This window comes from Felis catus, chromosome A1, assembly GCF_018350175.1.
Source record: "Felis catus isolate Fca126 chromosome A1, F.catus_Fca126_mat1.0, whole genome shotgun sequence".
Taxonomy (NCBI): Eukaryota; Metazoa; Chordata; class Mammalia; order Carnivora; family Felidae; genus Felis; species Felis catus.
In genome coordinates, this window is record NC_058368.1 from 58,205,955 (window position 1) to 58,224,570 (window position 18,616).

General features: G+C 31.5%; 1 long non-coding RNA gene across 2 annotated transcripts in view; it reads left to right on the plus strand.

The window, feature by feature from the left end:
* LOC123384615 overlaps window positions 1-18,616 on the plus strand; it is a 252,683-nt gene that overhangs the window by 64,974 nt on the left and 169,093 nt on the right. For both annotated transcript variants that reach the window (XR_006595988.1, XR_006595989.1), the window contains one exon: window positions 14,468-14,512. This is a non-coding gene — a long non-coding RNA (uncharacterized LOC123384615). The remainder of the gene's footprint in view (window positions 1-14,467; window positions 14,513-18,616) is intronic.

An 18,616-nucleotide genomic window follows, 5' to 3' on the forward strand; every position in this document is an offset into this window, starting at 1 on the left:
CTATTAATAAAACATTTTTTAAGTTTATTTATTTATTTTGAGAAAGACAGAGACAGCACAGGTGGGGGAGGGGAAGAGAGAGAGGGAGAGAGAGAATTCCAAGCAGGCTCCGTGCTGCCAGTATAAAGCCCAACTAAGGGGCTTGAACTCACGAAATCAAGATTCGGATGCTTAATTGATTGAGTCACCCAGGTTCCCCTTGATAAAATACTTTTAAACACAGTTCCCATAATGAAAGATGTGATATATCTGTCTTACTTCAGGGAAATTTCCATGTAGATTTTATTCAGGTGAACAAATTAATTAATTCTATGTTAATCTATTAAACAAAAATATTTTAGTGCTTTTCTCCTGCTTTATGTGTGTCTCCATACATCTTCAAAGTTCTTTGTGTCTCCACGCATCTTCAAAGTTTGTTTAATATTAAAATGTGTCAATTGAATAATTTAAAATTTACCAGTAGATTTTCTGATATTTTTAATAAAATTCTGGTTAGACTGTGTGCATACATACTAGCATTTTTAATTTCAAATCACGATTTTCAAGAAGAGAAAGAAGGAGACATCAATTGTGACAGTCCCCAAAAACCTTTCTTTTTATAATGCTGTGCTTCATCAGAAAGACAAAATCTTCCCAATAACTTTTCCTAACATTCAGAGAGAAGAAAAAAATTCTTATCTATTTTTAGATATACTGGTATACCTAAAGTATCAAGGTTATAAAGTCAAATTTGAAAAAAAACAGTGGTAATGGAGATACAGCTCTTTACCTTTTAGGTAAAGATAGAAGGTGATATAAAAAGAATGAACCTATACACTACACATTAACAAATATACTTGTATGTATTGCTGCGGATTTTCAAAGGGTTATTTTAGACTTTTTTCATTTATGTTTTTAAACAGGAGAATTAGAGATTATGCAATAAGCATGTGTTCACATATAATGAAGTGAGTTCATCACATCAGGATTTTCAAGGTTAAATCCCATACTTAAGGAAGACTGTTCCACTTTAATCCATTTGAAATGTTGAATCAAAATATATAATTAAATTTGCTCGTTGTGAGGGAAGAATAATATATATTTTGAATGTCACTTCATAGCAGCATGAGAACAATATTTCACTTTCTGCAGTCATAACGTACCTTTATGATATCTATGCCCTGTTCCCTGACATCGTGGGAATGCTCATTTGGAGGCATGTTGACTAAAAAGCTAGCATGAATAAACACAGCCAAGCTAGACTTCAGAAAATATGTCAAAACATCTACCTGAAATTTTGGCATACAATTATTTAGTTGACATATCTAAAGGCCAAGTAAAATTTGATTAATGCATTAAAAAATAAATACAGCAAGAAAAAAACACAGGATTTTTTTAAAATTTAAATTATGAGAAGCAGATAATGTACCAAGCATTTAATGGATAAGATGTAAATTATAAAAGCTATTTAATTAATATTTTCTGTAATTAACACTTTCTAAGATTAGAAATAGAAATAGAAAAAGTTTACTTGTATATTTAGGAGACAAATGGCCTGAATTTCAGGAAAATGCTCATACCAATCAATAATGTGAATATCATGGGAATAAAGTAATTGTTAACAGTGCTCATTTTATAGTTATTTGTATATCCTGCAATGTTCATTTTTATAGTCTTAATCATATTGGAGACACACATGTAGCAGATCATATCAGGTAGGCCTTTATGAATGCAGTAAAGATATATTAAATAGAGCAAACAATGTTGTAACTTTAAAGGTCAAAATCTAAAAACATCGTGTATATATATATATATACATATATATATATATATATGACTTTTTTTGTTATCAAATCCCTACTTCCTCTCTAGCTCATTTATATATTAAGTAGAGTCATGCTTACATGCTAATAATTACATAACTGAATCTGAGTTTTAGGCCAAATTTGCTGATATAATTTACAATTTCATTATATATTCAGACTATTTTAATCAGCTCAAAATAGCATATCTGTCATACAGTTTAGCTAAATTTTGTTTTAGCAAAATAATAAAGATAATCAGTGGATCTACCTTGTCTCATTTTAGAGTATGATACATATGTTTCAATCATGTTTGACCATAAGGAATATAATATAATGAATACATATACATGTATATCTGAATAAAATATACATTGATCTGTAATAGAAAATATTTTCTTATATGTTATGTATTGCATTACCATCACTACTTGTTCATTAAGCTCCCCTTACTTTATGCATGATGATACTAAAGTACACTGATATCAGAAGGTAGTAAATGACTAGCATTAATCTATAACTAATTGTATTTAGCACCTATTATGACTTAACCAGTAGTAGACTAAATAATGGGGATAGGAGAGGCAAACATACTCCCAAATTATTAACTATCTAAAAAATACTCAATTCCCATTCAATGTAACAAAATGATTTGATATAGATGGTTGTAAGTTTATAATCTAAGAAAGAAAGAAAATTAAATGATAATATTTTAGATCTAATCAGTGATTTTCAATAAAATGATGAAGTGAAAATATTCCATTATATAATAATAACCTTCCTCTGTTCTACCTTCAAATATCTCTTCTAATTTTTAACCTAGTTTGGACACATGGGCATTCCTTTCAGTTACATACATATAAATTCCATTCTATATATGTATATATGACTATTACTGTTCTCTATAAAAATTTTATTTCTTATTTCAAGAAACTGTCTCTTGTTGGCTGATGACATAGATTTTGTATATTATCATCATAATATTTTTTGCTTAATCATCCAGCATATTTAGATGATACCATTCTATTTAAAATTTTACAATACTGTTACTTTGCCACACTTCATTTAAAAACTTGATTAAATCTGAACATTTAAGTTTCAAAAATAATTATTTTCACTTTTATGGGAAAACAGATAGCCAAACCTCCTCATCTAAAACAAATTTCTAAGCCATTAGGTTGCAGAAATAACTATTCAGATCCCTTGTGATTAAAGAGAGCCATTAAACTGTAACTCAAAGTGAACTAGCATTTTGGTATATTCTTAGTGTTGTTTTGAAGATTTAATTAATGATATAAAATGCTATGTGAATGAAAAACAAAAGCAAATATATCCTGCTCATATATTTTAGCCTTTATGTTTTTTTTTACTTTAAGAATATTGTCTTATTTAAAATATTTCTGAGAAGTGAAACATTATTATAGATTCAATAGCTCATGTAAACTTATAATGAATAATCTTCCTATTCCAAAAAATATCTTTGTTACTACATTCTTTAAAAAAAAGCAAACACTTTAGTTTGCCATAGTTTCATTGTTCATATAATTCCTTCTCATGGGCTTAAAGTCAAAACTGAACTGAAAGAACCATTTTGTTGAAAGTTCATCCTGTAATGTAGCAACTGGAGTTACAAAAGCAAGCTATTAAGACATAGAATAATGGTTATTTTTTTATTTTTGTTTTTTAAGTTGAAGAAACTTCATGGTTATTTAGTCATTTTCTCTTTTTCTATTTCTGTAAGTGGGAAATGAATGACTCTGTTACTCACTTCCTATCTCACAGGCAGTTTGTGTCACAACTATGGTTAGGATCCAGGTCTTCTGGTCTTATTCAATGCTTTGTTTCATTATAGTTGTTGAGAAAAATTGTTTCTTCATTGTTTACCAGGAAGACCACATTCTTCCATGTTTGTCAGTATCGAACTGCTGCTATGTGGCTGAACTAAGACTAAGTTTTAAAAAAGAAATAAAATAAAATAAAGCTCTGACAGTTTTCTAGAGTTTGTTTCTATTTGAGTAGAGGAACAACACTGAACATTGACCCATTTCTATCAAGCCAAAATTCCCCTTACAGCCAATCATCAGTCACTTTGTCAGAAATGTGCCAAAGATTCCAGTCATTCGTGTAGCACTGAACCATAATACATACTGTTTAAGTCATGCATTAAATCTATCTCAGAGCTCTAACCTTAAATCCATTTTGTACTTAGCTGTCTGTGAGTGACAGGGCTAATTGGTCCACTTTCTTGTGTAAGGTTACTTTGCAGTAGTCAGATGATGGATTTCTGAAATTGTTAAGCTGGGAAAGTTAGTTCTTTACTTTTGACCTTCCTTCGGGTCTTGAATGTATTCTTAAACATTCATATAAAGGGGCACAGCCTCTTTGTATGAACATCAGTATTGTAGGTTTCTCTAAAAATCTGTTATATCCTACTTGAGAAATCCTGGATTAGAATACATCAGAATGACATAAAACTTTTGATTGTATATTGGGTGTCACCATAATCAGAGGGACACTGAAAATAACAGTAAAACTTATTTGACAATCTTCACAAGTGTACAAACCAGAATCTATTCTATTATGCACCTCATGCTTACTGACTTCATACTATGTGAGGAGACGTATTATTAAAATCTGTTCCTTCCCTAGTTTTCAAATTTGTGTAGCCACTCCACTGAAAATTTAAAGACATATAAACATCTTCAACCAACAATAATAAGAATGTAAGATTTAAAAAAAAAAACTGCCTTCGTTCATTCCGCTGCTATAACAACATTTCAGAAAACAGCATAGCGGTTCCTCAAAACATTAAAGACAAATACCATATGATCCAATAATTTCACAACTGAGTATTTACACAAATAAAATGAAAACACTAACTTGAAAAATATATGTATCCCTATGTTTGTTTATTGCAGCATTATTTACAATAGCCAAGATATGAAAGCAACCTAAGAGTCCATCAAGAGATGAATGGATAAGGAAAGTGTACACATACACACACACACACACACACACACACACACACACACACACACACAGGAATATTATACAGCCATACAAAGGATGAGATCTTGCCATTTGCAACAACATGGATGGTCCTAGAAGGTATTATTTATGTGGGGAGAGGCACAAAATAGGTGGAGGGGAGTGGGAGATGTAGGCTTACAGTTATGGTGTGAATAAATCATGGGAATAAAAAGCACAGAATAGGAAATATAGTCAATGATTTTGTAATTATGTTGTATGGTGATTGATTATATCTATACTTGTGGTGAGAATAGCATAATATATAGAGACATTGGATCACTATATCATATACCTGATACTAATGTAAAATTATGTGTCACCTATACTCAAATTAAAAAATAAATTAAGGGGCGCCTGGGTGGCTCAGTCGGTTAAGCGTCCGACTTGAGCTCAGGTCATGATCTCGCGGTCGGTGAGTTCGAGCCCCGCGTCAGGCTCTGGGCTGATGGCTCAGAGCCTGGAGCCTGCTTAGGATTCTGTGTCTCCCTCTCTCTCTGCCCCTCCCCTGTTCATGCTCTGTCTCTTTCTGTCCCAAAAATAAATAAAAGTTAAAAAAATTAAAAAAAAATAAAATAAAGACGAATAACACTCCTTAAGTCCTACTAGCAAGTGTCACATGTTTCTGGTAAAAAATAGACATCAACAGTTGTTCCAAAATCATCAGGATTGTAAATTCCACAACAACAGCTACCAAATCTACCAAACCTAATTGAATGGGGCAACATCTTCATTTAACCATTTATGCATGCTACTGAAGTTGCCTGTCCATCAATAAATAACTTCTTTTTTTTTTTTTTTAAGAATATGGTTATCTATCGGGGCGCCTGGGTGGCGCAGTCGGTGGAGCGTCCGACTTCAGCCAGGTCACGATCTCCTGGTCTGTGGGTTCGAGCTCCGCGTCGGGCTCTGGGCTGATGGCTCAGAGCCTGGAGCCTGTTTCCAATTCTGTGTCTCCCTCTCTTTCTGCCCCTCGCCCGTTCATGCTCTGTCTCTCTCTGTCCCAAAAAAAAAAAAAAAAAAAAAAAAAAGAATATGGTTATCTGTGAAGGATTAGTTATTAATTACTTTCCCATTAGTAACTTAATTTAGCCATTTCTTGGGCTTCCCCTTTTTAGTGAATGTTCACAAAATACATTGATAGGTTTCCCAGTTGGCCATACTTAGTATCTAAATGTTTATCCTTCCTAAATTATACTCTTAATCCCAGAGTAAACCAACTAATATTCTTATTATTGTGATTCTAAATTCTGGTTCAGACATCTTGCTTATATCTGTGTTGGTTAAGTCCCTGGCTGTCCTTTCTTCCTGTTCTTTCTTTTGGGGTGAATTCCTTCATTTTTTTCATTTTGAAGAAAGAAAAGGAATTAATAAGGTAAAAAATTTAAATTTAAAAAATTAAAAACAACACAAAAAATCAAATAAAGGATGCTAGATCCTAGGGGTTTTCTGGTCTGGTTGTTGAAAGGAGCTTGATAGAGTAGAGAAAAAAAGGAAAAATAAGAAAAGAAAAAACGAAAGAAAATGTTTGAAAATTTGAAAAAATGAATATAATGAAATAGAATATAATGAAATTATGGGAGTAAAAAATATAATTTGAAAAATTTACAAAAAAGTAAAAAATATAGAATCTCCATCCAATCTCCGTCCTCTCTCTGCAAGCAAAAACAGCTCCCTGCCCTCCGTGGCTTTCTCCCCCAGTTCACCTCTCAGCACCACATAACTGCTAAGTTCTCTGGTTCAGGTTATACAGATTGTTGTGTTAATCCTCAAATCAGTTTTCTAGGTGTGCAGGATGATTTAGCATTGATCTAGCTGTATTTCAGGGACTAGAGATGCAAAAAAAAAAAAAACAAAAAAACTTCCACGCTCCTTGCCATCTTGGCCCCTAAATTCTAAATTGTTATAATTCTAATGCAAATTTCATTTTGTGTGTGTATGCGTGTGTGTTCTGTGTTCTGGAGGACTCAATAAAATTACAGTATAGCAAAAAAACAAAAACAAAAACAAAAACAAGGGGAAATATTTTTAAATAAAAGTAAGAAAGAATTAACATTACTAAAGGTTATTTCAGGTTACAAAACTATAGTAGTTACAACACTTTGTACTCATAATGGACGTGGTCTTCTGTTTAAATGCTACTGTATCTAGGAGTATTACATTGATGATCTTGTATAAAAGGGAAATCTCTCCTACTCTCTACCTTACTTTGTTTTATTTTACCTCACGATTTTAATTGCTGATTGTTGTTACATATCTTGTGTAGGTGTTTTATTCTCAGTATCTTTTGAAGAGAATATACACTTTATGATAACAGAATTTTTTTTTCACTCTTCCATCATGTGGGTCTGCAAGAACACCTGGCCTGATAAATATGTGATGGTGGAATGTCTTATACATATGGTAAATAAATAAATAAATAAATAAAGGAATCCTGGAATAATAGGGAAGCAGAGATTATTTACACAGTAGTAATGATATGGTTTTTCAAAGGTATGAATAAATTCTTGCAAAACGGTTTTGGAAAATAAAGTCCAATTTAAGTATGTGATACAATGAAAATGACAACAAAGCAATCAAATTGTTTCATAGTTTACCTATGCAAATTGGAGAAATTTCAAAACCTAAAATAAATAAAATGAAATAAATTATTAATGAAAAGCCCATAAAATACAATTCATTGTCATTTATAATTCTTTAATCTAAAGGATAAATTTATTTGGATTACGTTTCCATCCTAATAGATGCTGAATATTGGATATCCGAATAATATGTGTTTATCTATCTAGAATTATACCTGCCAATATAGTCTTCTTTTAGTAATAATCAAATGATAATAATAACACCAATAGTAATGATAATAGTTTTCTTTTAAATAGGGTTATTTATAAAGTATTTAACAACACTGGGATTTTCATTTTGCTGTCAAGAAACTGATAATCAAAAAAGTTACTTGGTAACTTAGGACTCCATGGTTACTTGGAAGCAAATACGGACTGGTAATCCACTGGTCACAATGAAGAAGTAATCTTTTGAAGAACTAGAACATTTATCATATGTACTATTAACGGATATTACATCATCCCACACAGTCATCACCACATTTGGAAACATGCTCTTTTATTACTTATGTCCAATTAAGTGAATACAAATTAAGCACAGCCTATGAGTAATTGAAAAGATTCAAGTCCTTGAGAGAGTAAACACACACATGCAGGCACATACATTGTTAGTTTCTCTTATTCTTTTTAGTCATGTTCTGTCCAGATCTTTGCCTGGATCTTCAGCCTGGTAGTTTTTTCCTGAAGTCAGGTAATCCCTTGAGGAAAAAAGCCACTGCAGAATGTCAACTCATCCTCTGTAGTGCTACTTTCTCCAGAATTTTATCCCATTAAATTCAGGTTGCTTCAGTGGTTCTCTGATGACATATAACAGTATATATATATATATACGTATATATATATATATGTATATATACATATACATGTATATATATATGTATATATATACATATATATATACATATATATATATATACTGTGTGTATATATATATACACACACAAATTTAACAATATTTAATAAAGTGGGTAAACTTGAAATTCCATTGTGAAAGTCTCATTGATTGCAGGGGAATTACAGTGATGGACTTTGTCTTCATAAGGCAATGTAGTGAGGAGTTTAAGGTTTAAATATATTGAGGTTGGTGAAGTTAAAGGCAAATATAAACATTACCAATCAATTTGGTACATTGAAACTCAAAGTTTTCTAAGCTCTTCAAGCGTTTTCTTTTAAAAGGCACATTTATAAAACTGAGAGCATCCTGTCTTTGTATGCTGCTGAATATGTGTTTCAACTTATTTTTAGCAAAGACAACATGGCCATACAGTTTCTATAAATGAACAATTTAATATCAATTATACAAAATGTTGTGAAATAAATACTTTTCAAAAATTATTTATGGCATCTCTATCTAAATTTGAAGGCACTTCACATATCTTTTGCATGACCATACTAATACATCAACAGTATTAGAAACTAAATTACTTAATGGAAATCATAGTAAAGTTCCTATTTAATACCAACAATAAGAATTATGGGTTGCTTTGGTATGCATTTGAAAGTAAACTAAAGTTAAAAAATAGTATTTTCAGAAAAAAATGTCCTATTGTTTTGAAAGTCCAAGACATCTTCTGGTTGTCTATTTATGTCTTGTTGAAATGACTTTTATGTTATGAAGAAAATACATTTGTGTTACCAACTATATTAATTAAAATTAAGAAACTATTGAAACATTATTCTTCATCCTTCCTTCTCTTTAATGACAAAAGGGACTAGAACATTAATTTTTTTTTTCAACGTTTATTTATTTTTGGGACAGAGAGAGGCAGAGCATGAACGGGGGAGGGGCAGAGAGAGAGAGGGAGACACAGAATCGGAAACAGGCTCCAGGCTCCGAGCCATCAGCCCAGAGCCTGACGCGGGGCTCGAACTCACGGACCGCGAGATCGTGACCTGGCTGAAGTCGGACACTTAACCGACTGCGCCACCCAGGCGCCCCAGAACTTTTGAAATATATACATTAACTAGTAGGTATGAGACCCTAAAAGGTACACATGGAAGAAGATGTAGCAAAAACAAAACAAAACCCCAGACATCACCTTGATGTGCTCAACCTCAAATTTCTGGGTTGTTTTAAATACTTGAACAATCCTAAAATGTATAGAGAACAACTGAGGTCCTCATTTTCCAGATCTGTGACATCAACAGTATTAGAAACTAAGTTACTTAATGGAAACCATGGTAAAGTTCCTATTTAAAGCAACAAAAATTTATGGGTTGCTTCGCTATGCATTTGAAAGTAAACTAAAATTAAAAAATAACATCTTCAGAAAAAAATGTCCTATTGTTTTGAAATTCCAAGACATTTTCTGGTTGTCTAAATATGTCTTGTTGAAATGATTTTTATGTTATGAAGAAAATATATAGACAGTGACTTACAGGGGAACAGTTCAAAATCCACACTTTACTGGGAAAAGTATGAGTACTTTAATCTGATACCAAAAGAGATGTCTTTATGCCAAGGCTACTTAAAGAAGTCAAGTGGATATGCTTAGCACATTTCAAAAAGTATTTCATAGAATAAAGTTTATTTTTTTACTGTGATCTGATTTGAATCAAAGTAAATGCATTTATATTTTGAGGCATGAAGTCCAATCTTTCATCGTTAAGGATGTTTCATTCCCTGTATTCTTTCAGCTACTGTTTATAAAATTTCTAAACTCATTAAAACATCATTTAGCAGGAAGCACATGAATAAGAACATGCAAAAGGAAGTTTAATACTTATTATTATTTTCCATTTATGTTGATTTTGTGTCACCTTAAAATATTATATGAAATTTCTTAATTATGAGGAAATTAAAAATATAATCTAGCATATATTTCAAATATTAAGACAATAGAAAACCATTTCATTATAAAGAGCATAAAGTTCTTGTTCATTATTACCTGGGGTAATTAGGTATTCATATATATTTCCAGGAAAGCTGTATGTTAAATATCAATTCTTACTAGAAAAAAAGCAAAGATTCATAATAGTGTGAAAATTAGGGAAGTTAATTTAAGAATAAATTTCATAAAGATAAGACTACATTCAATTATTATAAGTTAGATCTGTTCAAAATATTTCCTTAAATGTAGATAAATACTATATACACACAACTTTAGAAAAAAACCATATATATATATATATATATATATATATATATATGGAGATATATATATGGATATATATATGGATATATATATATGGTTTTTGTCTAAAGTTGTGTATATATATATATATATATATATATATATATATATATATACACATGCCTTCCAACGGTCCTTTGCAGTCTGTGCAGGTCTTCGGCCGCAAGAAGAACATATATATATATGTTGTGCTTTAGTGTGTAATTCACTAGTCTAGACATTAAAATGTAGCAGAGAAAGATGCAGAGAAAGAACAGACATCTTTGAGGAACAATAGTAAATAGCAAATAATCCATTTACTTCTGATTTCACTTTTGCATATATTGTATAGTAATCTTAATAAATGTTCATAAAAATGTAATGGGCTAGCTGATTTTTGTACCCATGAAACTATATAACATATGTAATGATGTATCTTCATGGTAAATTATGTTTTTCATATCTGTAAGCTGTTATGTATCATAAGTCAAGATAGGTCACTCATTAAGATACGCTGTGAATCAATTTGTTTTTTGTTTTTTGTTTTTTGTTTGGTATTTAGGGTCAATGGGCTCATTTTAAGTTTAGGAAGGTTACATGACAGTGTCTTCTAGGATGAACAATAGTAGTCAATCCAAAATTTAAAAAGTGGATATACAAATTCTGTATCAATAATGTTTAGGGATTAAAGATTAAGAAAATAAAATAAATTCACACACACACATACACACACACACACACACACACACACACACACACACACACACACTAAATTACCTGAGACCAAAACAACCCTCAGACCGTTTCATAGATATAAGAAATCACTGAGAAGCGAAATTTTAAAAGAGCTATTTTTTCTGATGTCTTCAGTACTAAATAGTTGTAAACAATGATAAAATATGTTAAAAATTATATTTGAAATGCTAACTTCTAATTGAATTAAGAAGTAGAGATATTTCAAAGATTAAAGAGGTATAGTGTATTATGGGATAAAATGAGAACACATTTTCATATAGACATCCAATAAGTGGTTATCACTGGTATCATTTTCTGAGTTAAGTTTTTATAAGTGAGTTTTTAAAATTATGAATCATTAAGTAAATATTTGGTATGTGTAGACACTACATAAAATGATGTTTAATTTTTAAAACTAAATTTCAAAGAAAATTATTTTCCATGCAATAATTTTTTGCCATGTAATACTTTTACCCATAGCTCTATAATCTGGCACTCTTCATAATTGACAGGAAATGATGAGGGATGCTTTAAAAATTATGAAAGCATTAGTGATTTTTAAAGTCCTCTATTGAATCTGATGTGCAATCAAGATTGCAAAATAGTGTCCCCAACGCTGTGAAACATTGGGAACATTCAGGTATTCATAATGCTATTATTCTGAGCAAAATACCCTTATAGAAAAAAAACCTAGCATACTTTTTCTCTATTCAAGAGGCATTCTCCCTCTACCTTAGAAAAAGGCGTAAGCCTTCATCATCCGGATGAAACTATCACTGATCCAATCTCGTTTTATATTTCATATCTTCTACCTTTGATATAATCATAACAGAGAAATAGTTTAGCAATTCTTTTAAAATTATCTATTATCTATGCCAATGTCCACTAGTATAAACAAATGATCTTAGTATGTAGTCTCAGATTAACCTTACTGTATTTTTCTTATGTATTGTTAAAATCAATATATATTATTATTCAATGGGAAAAAATGGAGATATTTCCTTTGAAAATTATTAAAATAAGGACAGCAGACAGCTCTTTGACTGTGTATTTGTTTTAAATGAAACTCTTCATGTAGACTCAAATAACTCTAGATAATTTGAATAACTTTAATAAAGTTTTTTTCACTTGCAGAGTACTCTTAAAATTTCTATTAGATTTATTTAACATATATTTATTCAGGGATTTAAATGGTTTTTCTGTCCAAATATTTTCTCTCCAGCTATATGTATGTTATTTTTTTTTCCTTGAAGATAGGAGGTTTCGTTAAAAATTGAGAAAAAAAACCTTTTTCCCCCCCCACGAGCAAATTTTACTAACCTGTTAATAGGTTGTATTCATTGTATAGGGGTGTGTGTGTGTGTGTGCGTGTGTGTGTGTATGTGTGTTTGCGTGTGTTAGGACATTCTAAAGATTTGTTTTTTGGAGCATAAATATAACCATTTAGAGAAGAAACTCATGGACTATGATAGATAGTAGAGATCGATAAAGCTGTACACGTAGATGTAGATGTAGCCATAGATGTCTGTATAGGTATTTAAAGTGGGAGGCACCAAAAAAGAGGAAAAGCCTCTAGGTGATTTTATTCTATAAATATTTTTGTTGCTTAGTTTCTTCATTCTTTAAAACCTAGCTTTTTTGCATGCGTAAGGGAAATATTCCACTATTACAACTCCGGGGTAAGAAATAATTTCCCTTAACAATCTTTGGCATTAAAAATGTATATGTAGAATATTATATAGAAAAAAATGTTCTCAAAACATTCAACTCAAAAAAATAACCATTAAGCCTAACATAAGACTTACAGTCTAAGCTACAAAATGCTGCCAAATATAAGGATTACATAGTAGCACACTTTTATTTATTTATTTATTTTTTGCCATTGGGCATGACTTTAAATGGAATTAACATGCACCACCCCATATATTTAGTAACAGTTGTTTTAAACATATACAAGAGACTTTTAAATTAATTTGAAATATATCAAAGGAGGATAATTATCTCTACCACCCCAAAACATAATAAGAAAATACTAATTTTTTTCCTACATCTTCCAACTTCATATAAAATATGCTTCTCTGGAATGCGGGCAGTGATTGGTGAGCTGTTCTCACTTGGTAGAAGATTCAAATACCTTCTTTTACTTCAAGGAGGAAAAAATAAAGTTAATAGAATAGGAAGCTTGACACTGAAACTGAGAGACAGGGATCTCTAAAGTTGAGAAATTTGGGTGACATAATGTCTCTATGCATTAACTTCATAATAATCCAGCCAACATAATGGTAGTTATAGCAGAATGTATGTTTCCACAAAGGAAAAAGGTATGCTAGAAAATGAAACTTCTAAGAGGAATAATTTTATTTTCTATTTTAAATTATGAAGATAGATCATCAAACTAGTTCTAGGTATACATTTAAACTACTATGAACTGCATTAATTAAAAATGATATTCTAATATAACCCATAATCTCAAGTGAATTTAATCCATCACAAAACTCTTTTCATATCCACACACAAACACATAAAGGTACATATACACAAACACACATCTCTGCTAAAATCCAATCCATCAGGTGACTATTCATATCTACATAGGAACATACACATAAGCACAAATAGAAACAAAATTCTAAGGAATATGGAATATTATTGGGAGATGGAAAAATCTCATATTTGGGAGTACAAACAATAATTTATTTATTAGCAAATAATGTGTGAATACTAGTTTCTAAAGTGTTTAAAAATATTATTTGAACCCGCCTTGGCAGCACATATACTAAAAATATTTGGAAGTATGCCATCATATTCTAAGTTTAAGGTGCTAAAAATTAATATAAGATTAAATAATGATCTAATTTAGTAAAATATACCTTATAATCATTGACTTAAAAAAAAGTATAGAGTTAATTCTTTTTTCAAAAAACGTACTTATGCCTGTAAAACACAACTTTAGAAAGTAATAAATTAATATTACATCTATCTGGATAAATTTGTTTGGTGACTTTAATCTTAAGTTTGCTCATCAGAAGTTTGTATTACATAGAAAATACTATGTTACATTTTTTTGAGGGAAAATCATGCCGGCTTTTATATTAATTAATCAAATATGACTCAAATTATGAAAAATCTAAATATTGCTATAATTATTATTTAGGTGCAGTATTTGACAAACCTTTTCTTTTCCTTACAGCCTAAAGCACTGTTCAGATGACATCATAACTGTGTCTAACAAAGGGTAAGTTTATTATTATGAACATATTTATGTTAATACATACGCATGTTTGTTAGTGTGATATTTTTTCCTTTGTCAGCTATTACAGGAATGTTAATAGAACATGTGTGTGCACCACTAATAAGTATACAGATTTCTATACAAAATGCCAGCTTCAAGCACTTTTAGTTTTCTGTTAATTTTAGAATTGTCTGCAATATTAAGTTGAAATGCATTTAGTAAATCAGTTATCACTATATTGTCAATTTCATATCCTTTCAATTTCATCATTTGCTTAGAATAAATGACTCTTTATCTAAGAACCATAAGAAACAGATTTCTCTCTTAAATAGTATGACAATACTAATTTTTATATTATTTTATTTATCTAAATTTAGTTATTAATATTATAAAGTATCAGTATATGTTATAAATACCATCTACCTACACTTTTTAGGTTAACTCAATTTTATCTATAAATGGGATGGGGAAATGTATTGTTGCAATCACTCTTCTTGTAACCACCATATTTGATTCAAGGAAAAAAACGTAACCCTCTTTCTTTCAGGAAAAAAAAAAGACCTATGAAGTAGTGCTTTTCTGCTTAACTATTGTCTTTACCATGGTTTATCAACTTCAGCATTATTGACATTTGTTGTGAGGGTTGTTCTGTTCATTGATGGACTGGCAGTATCCCTGGCCTCTATCCACTAGATAAAGTCAAACCCCCAGTCATGATAATCAGAAATGTTTTCAGACATTTTGTCTACTCCCTGGGGGGCACATTCACCCCTTTAGCTTGGTAACCTCCTTATTGTTTTAAAGTGAAGAAAAGAATCAGACAACTGTTCCCAGGCTATACTCCACCTTTAGTTATTTGTTAAAATGACACTATTTTATTTTACATTTGTGCAGAATCTGGAAATATATGGCAGTTGGATAATTGCATTACAGTATGCAATTATGCATACTAAAGTCTGTTGTTTTGAGTCTTCTACACTTTCATGTTATATCAGTTACACACAGATTTTTTTTTCCCCTGAATTGTGACTAAATTTTGGTTAATTTTGCTTGGTAACTCACAGTAGTTGATGCTCCCAAATGCATGAGGCATTTTCTTGGTTAAAGTGTCAAATCCCTTTGGAGTTTTTAAGTCTATTTTGAGAGAGAGTGAGCATGTGCAAGTGGTGGAGAGGGGCAGAAGGAGGGAGAGAAAGAATCCTAGGCAGACTTAATGCTCAGAGGGGAGCCCAAAGCGGGGTTGAAATGGAATCATGACCTGAGTGGAAATTAGGAGTCAGATGCTCAACCAACTTAGCCACCCTGGAGTCCCAAGATGTTATTAAGCATTATCATAATGCATTATTCTTAAATTCTTTTTAAAAGTTATTAAGCAGATTTAAATGGTGACCATGATTATTATAATTCAATTGAGAGTAAGGATGCCTGGTAAATATATCACCTATACTTTTAAGAATCCTGTTCATCCGGGAGTGTCTGGGTGGCTCAGTCAGTTGAGCGTCCGACTTTGGCTCAGGTCATGATCTCGCGGTCTGTGAGTTAGAGCCCCGCGTCCGGCTCTGTGCTGACAGCTCAGAGCCTGGAGCTTGCTTCAGATTCTGTGTTTCTCTGTCTCTCTCTGCCCCTCCCCTGCTCATGCTCTGTCTCTCTGTCAAAAATAAAATTAACATTAAAAAATTTAAAAAAAAAAGAATCCTGTTATTCCAGATAATGGAATAGCGAGGTACTTGATAAGTAGCACACAGGTTAGCCATTCCTGATGAAAGCCTTTGATTACTTCCAGATTCAGACTTCTAATTCTGAGGAACTGATACATTTTATCCACTATCGCTGACTCTTCTAGTCCAAGAAGTTTACATTTATAATAGTTTCTTGAACGAGTCAGTATAAAAATTCTCTCTCTCATATGTATATATGTACACACATATATATATATGCATACATATATATATACGTTTACACACATACATTATATGTACAAATATCAGTATGTGAATATAAGTATATATTTATATACATATATATGAACATATATAGGAAAATAGTAAATTGATAATTAGTGATACAGTAATTATAAAGTGTCCACTAGAAATGATCCAAGTGCCTAAACACAAACAACTTTGAGGTCCTAAATCTCAATACTGTAGAACTTCCTTTTGCATCTTAACTTAATGCCTAGAATTCTATCAAGAGATTTTAACCTGAGAAGAGGAATCTTGTGAGAATTTTAGCATTGGAATATAACATGTAAATATAATACTTAAATTTAATATTTATGAAGCATAGTCATGTTATCCCCATTTATTAAATTTCTCAGAAAATATTGTATTTGCAAGGGAGAATCAGATCATAAATCTTATCTATTTTATGTAATGAATATTCCTCAGACTACCTCACCAATGAAGGTGAAATATTACATTGAAAGTAATATCCCTAAATTCATAACTCTGATCAGTTCAGTGAAAGATTATGATTCATGCTGTTTAAAGTCATATACAGAACATATGTTTAACATAGAAAATATATGCATGTAAACATCCCTAAAGTTAAATCATATTACAGATATAGAGCATTACAAGTTTTACCAAAATATCTTTATATGGTACTTGTGTGTATATATAAAGAAAGATTTCATGTGTTTTAGATTAAATTATATGATTTGAATAGTGAATTACCTCCTCACTGAGGTTACTTTTTTTCTTTCTTCTTAGCCTCTAGAAGCTATTAATCAAACTTTAGGATTTTGAATCAAAGAAATTCTTAACTATTGACATAGAGAGGCATAATTAAACTCTTAAACCTTATCATACATTAGATTTTGTGTAATGAACTAGAACTAGAATATCAACCTAGGAATACCCGACAGCACAAGAATATAGAAGATTCCAATGTGGACAAAAGGGAGTGGTTATGAGGGCAGGAAGATCAAGACCACAGCCTGGGAGGGCACCACTGGCCACGATACAAGTGGGAGACTGGTGACTATATGTAGCATGAAAGTACCACATACCTTTGATTCTGGTAATTCAGCAGACATTCATGAATAGCATCTTAGAGGTTAGAAAATTTAATTCTTATTCAAGAATGTCATTCCAATTACCTCTGCCACAGAAGCAAATACGAAATGTAAAAACAGTACTAGCCAACTCATCAAAACTCATTCTTTCAATTGAAATTGGGGCACATTTTTTTAATTATAAAAAACACATTCTGTGGTTCTGTGGTTCACATTCTACTCAGCAGATATTTGAAACTTAGTTGGAATATATTTTTCATGTAGCAAGAAACCAAACCAATGATAAACAACCAAAATTCAGTGCAGAAAATTTTTGTTTATGCAACATCAATAACATTGGCTTTATAGTTAGTACTTTACAGAAACATTGCTGCTGACACAGTACAACAATTAAATTTAGTGGTAAAACCTTTAGTTTCTAATTAAATTCTCATCAAGATGTATATTTCTGAAATACCCATTCCTTTTTATAGAAATAAAAATACTTGCAAACAGTGATCATGCTGTTAAAGAAATAGTGTCAGGAAGATTGCACATTTCTGTCAAGTGGGAAGAAGATAATATATATTGGAAAGCATTTAAGAAGTAGATTATTCTCAGGGTGCCTAGGTGGCTCAGTCAGTTGAATATCCAACTCTTGATTTTGGCTCAGGTCATGATCTCATGGTTGTGAGATCTAGCCTCCTCCCCCCCCCCCCCCACCACCCAGCGGGCTGCTTAGGATTCTCTCTCCCTTCCCTTCTGCTCTCAAGCATGCACTCTCTTTCTGTCTCTCTAAATAAATAAATAAGCAAATAATAAAAAATATATTTTTCAGACCTTAAATGTACTGTGTGCTCCAAGTACTGTACCTATTGGGCTAGTGGATGCATTGATCTTACCTCATTAAAAAGACATTTATGGAGGGAAGGGGAAGGTAAATGAACTAAACGATTATGGAGGTGTCAAGGGGAAAGCATTCAGTAGAAACACCTGTTCAAATGTCTGCATATGGGACTTTGTTTGGCATATGTAAGGGACAGCAGTGAGTTCAATATGACTGGAGTGGAGTGTGGAAAAGAAAATGTGAGACCAAGTAGGAAATGTCCTGA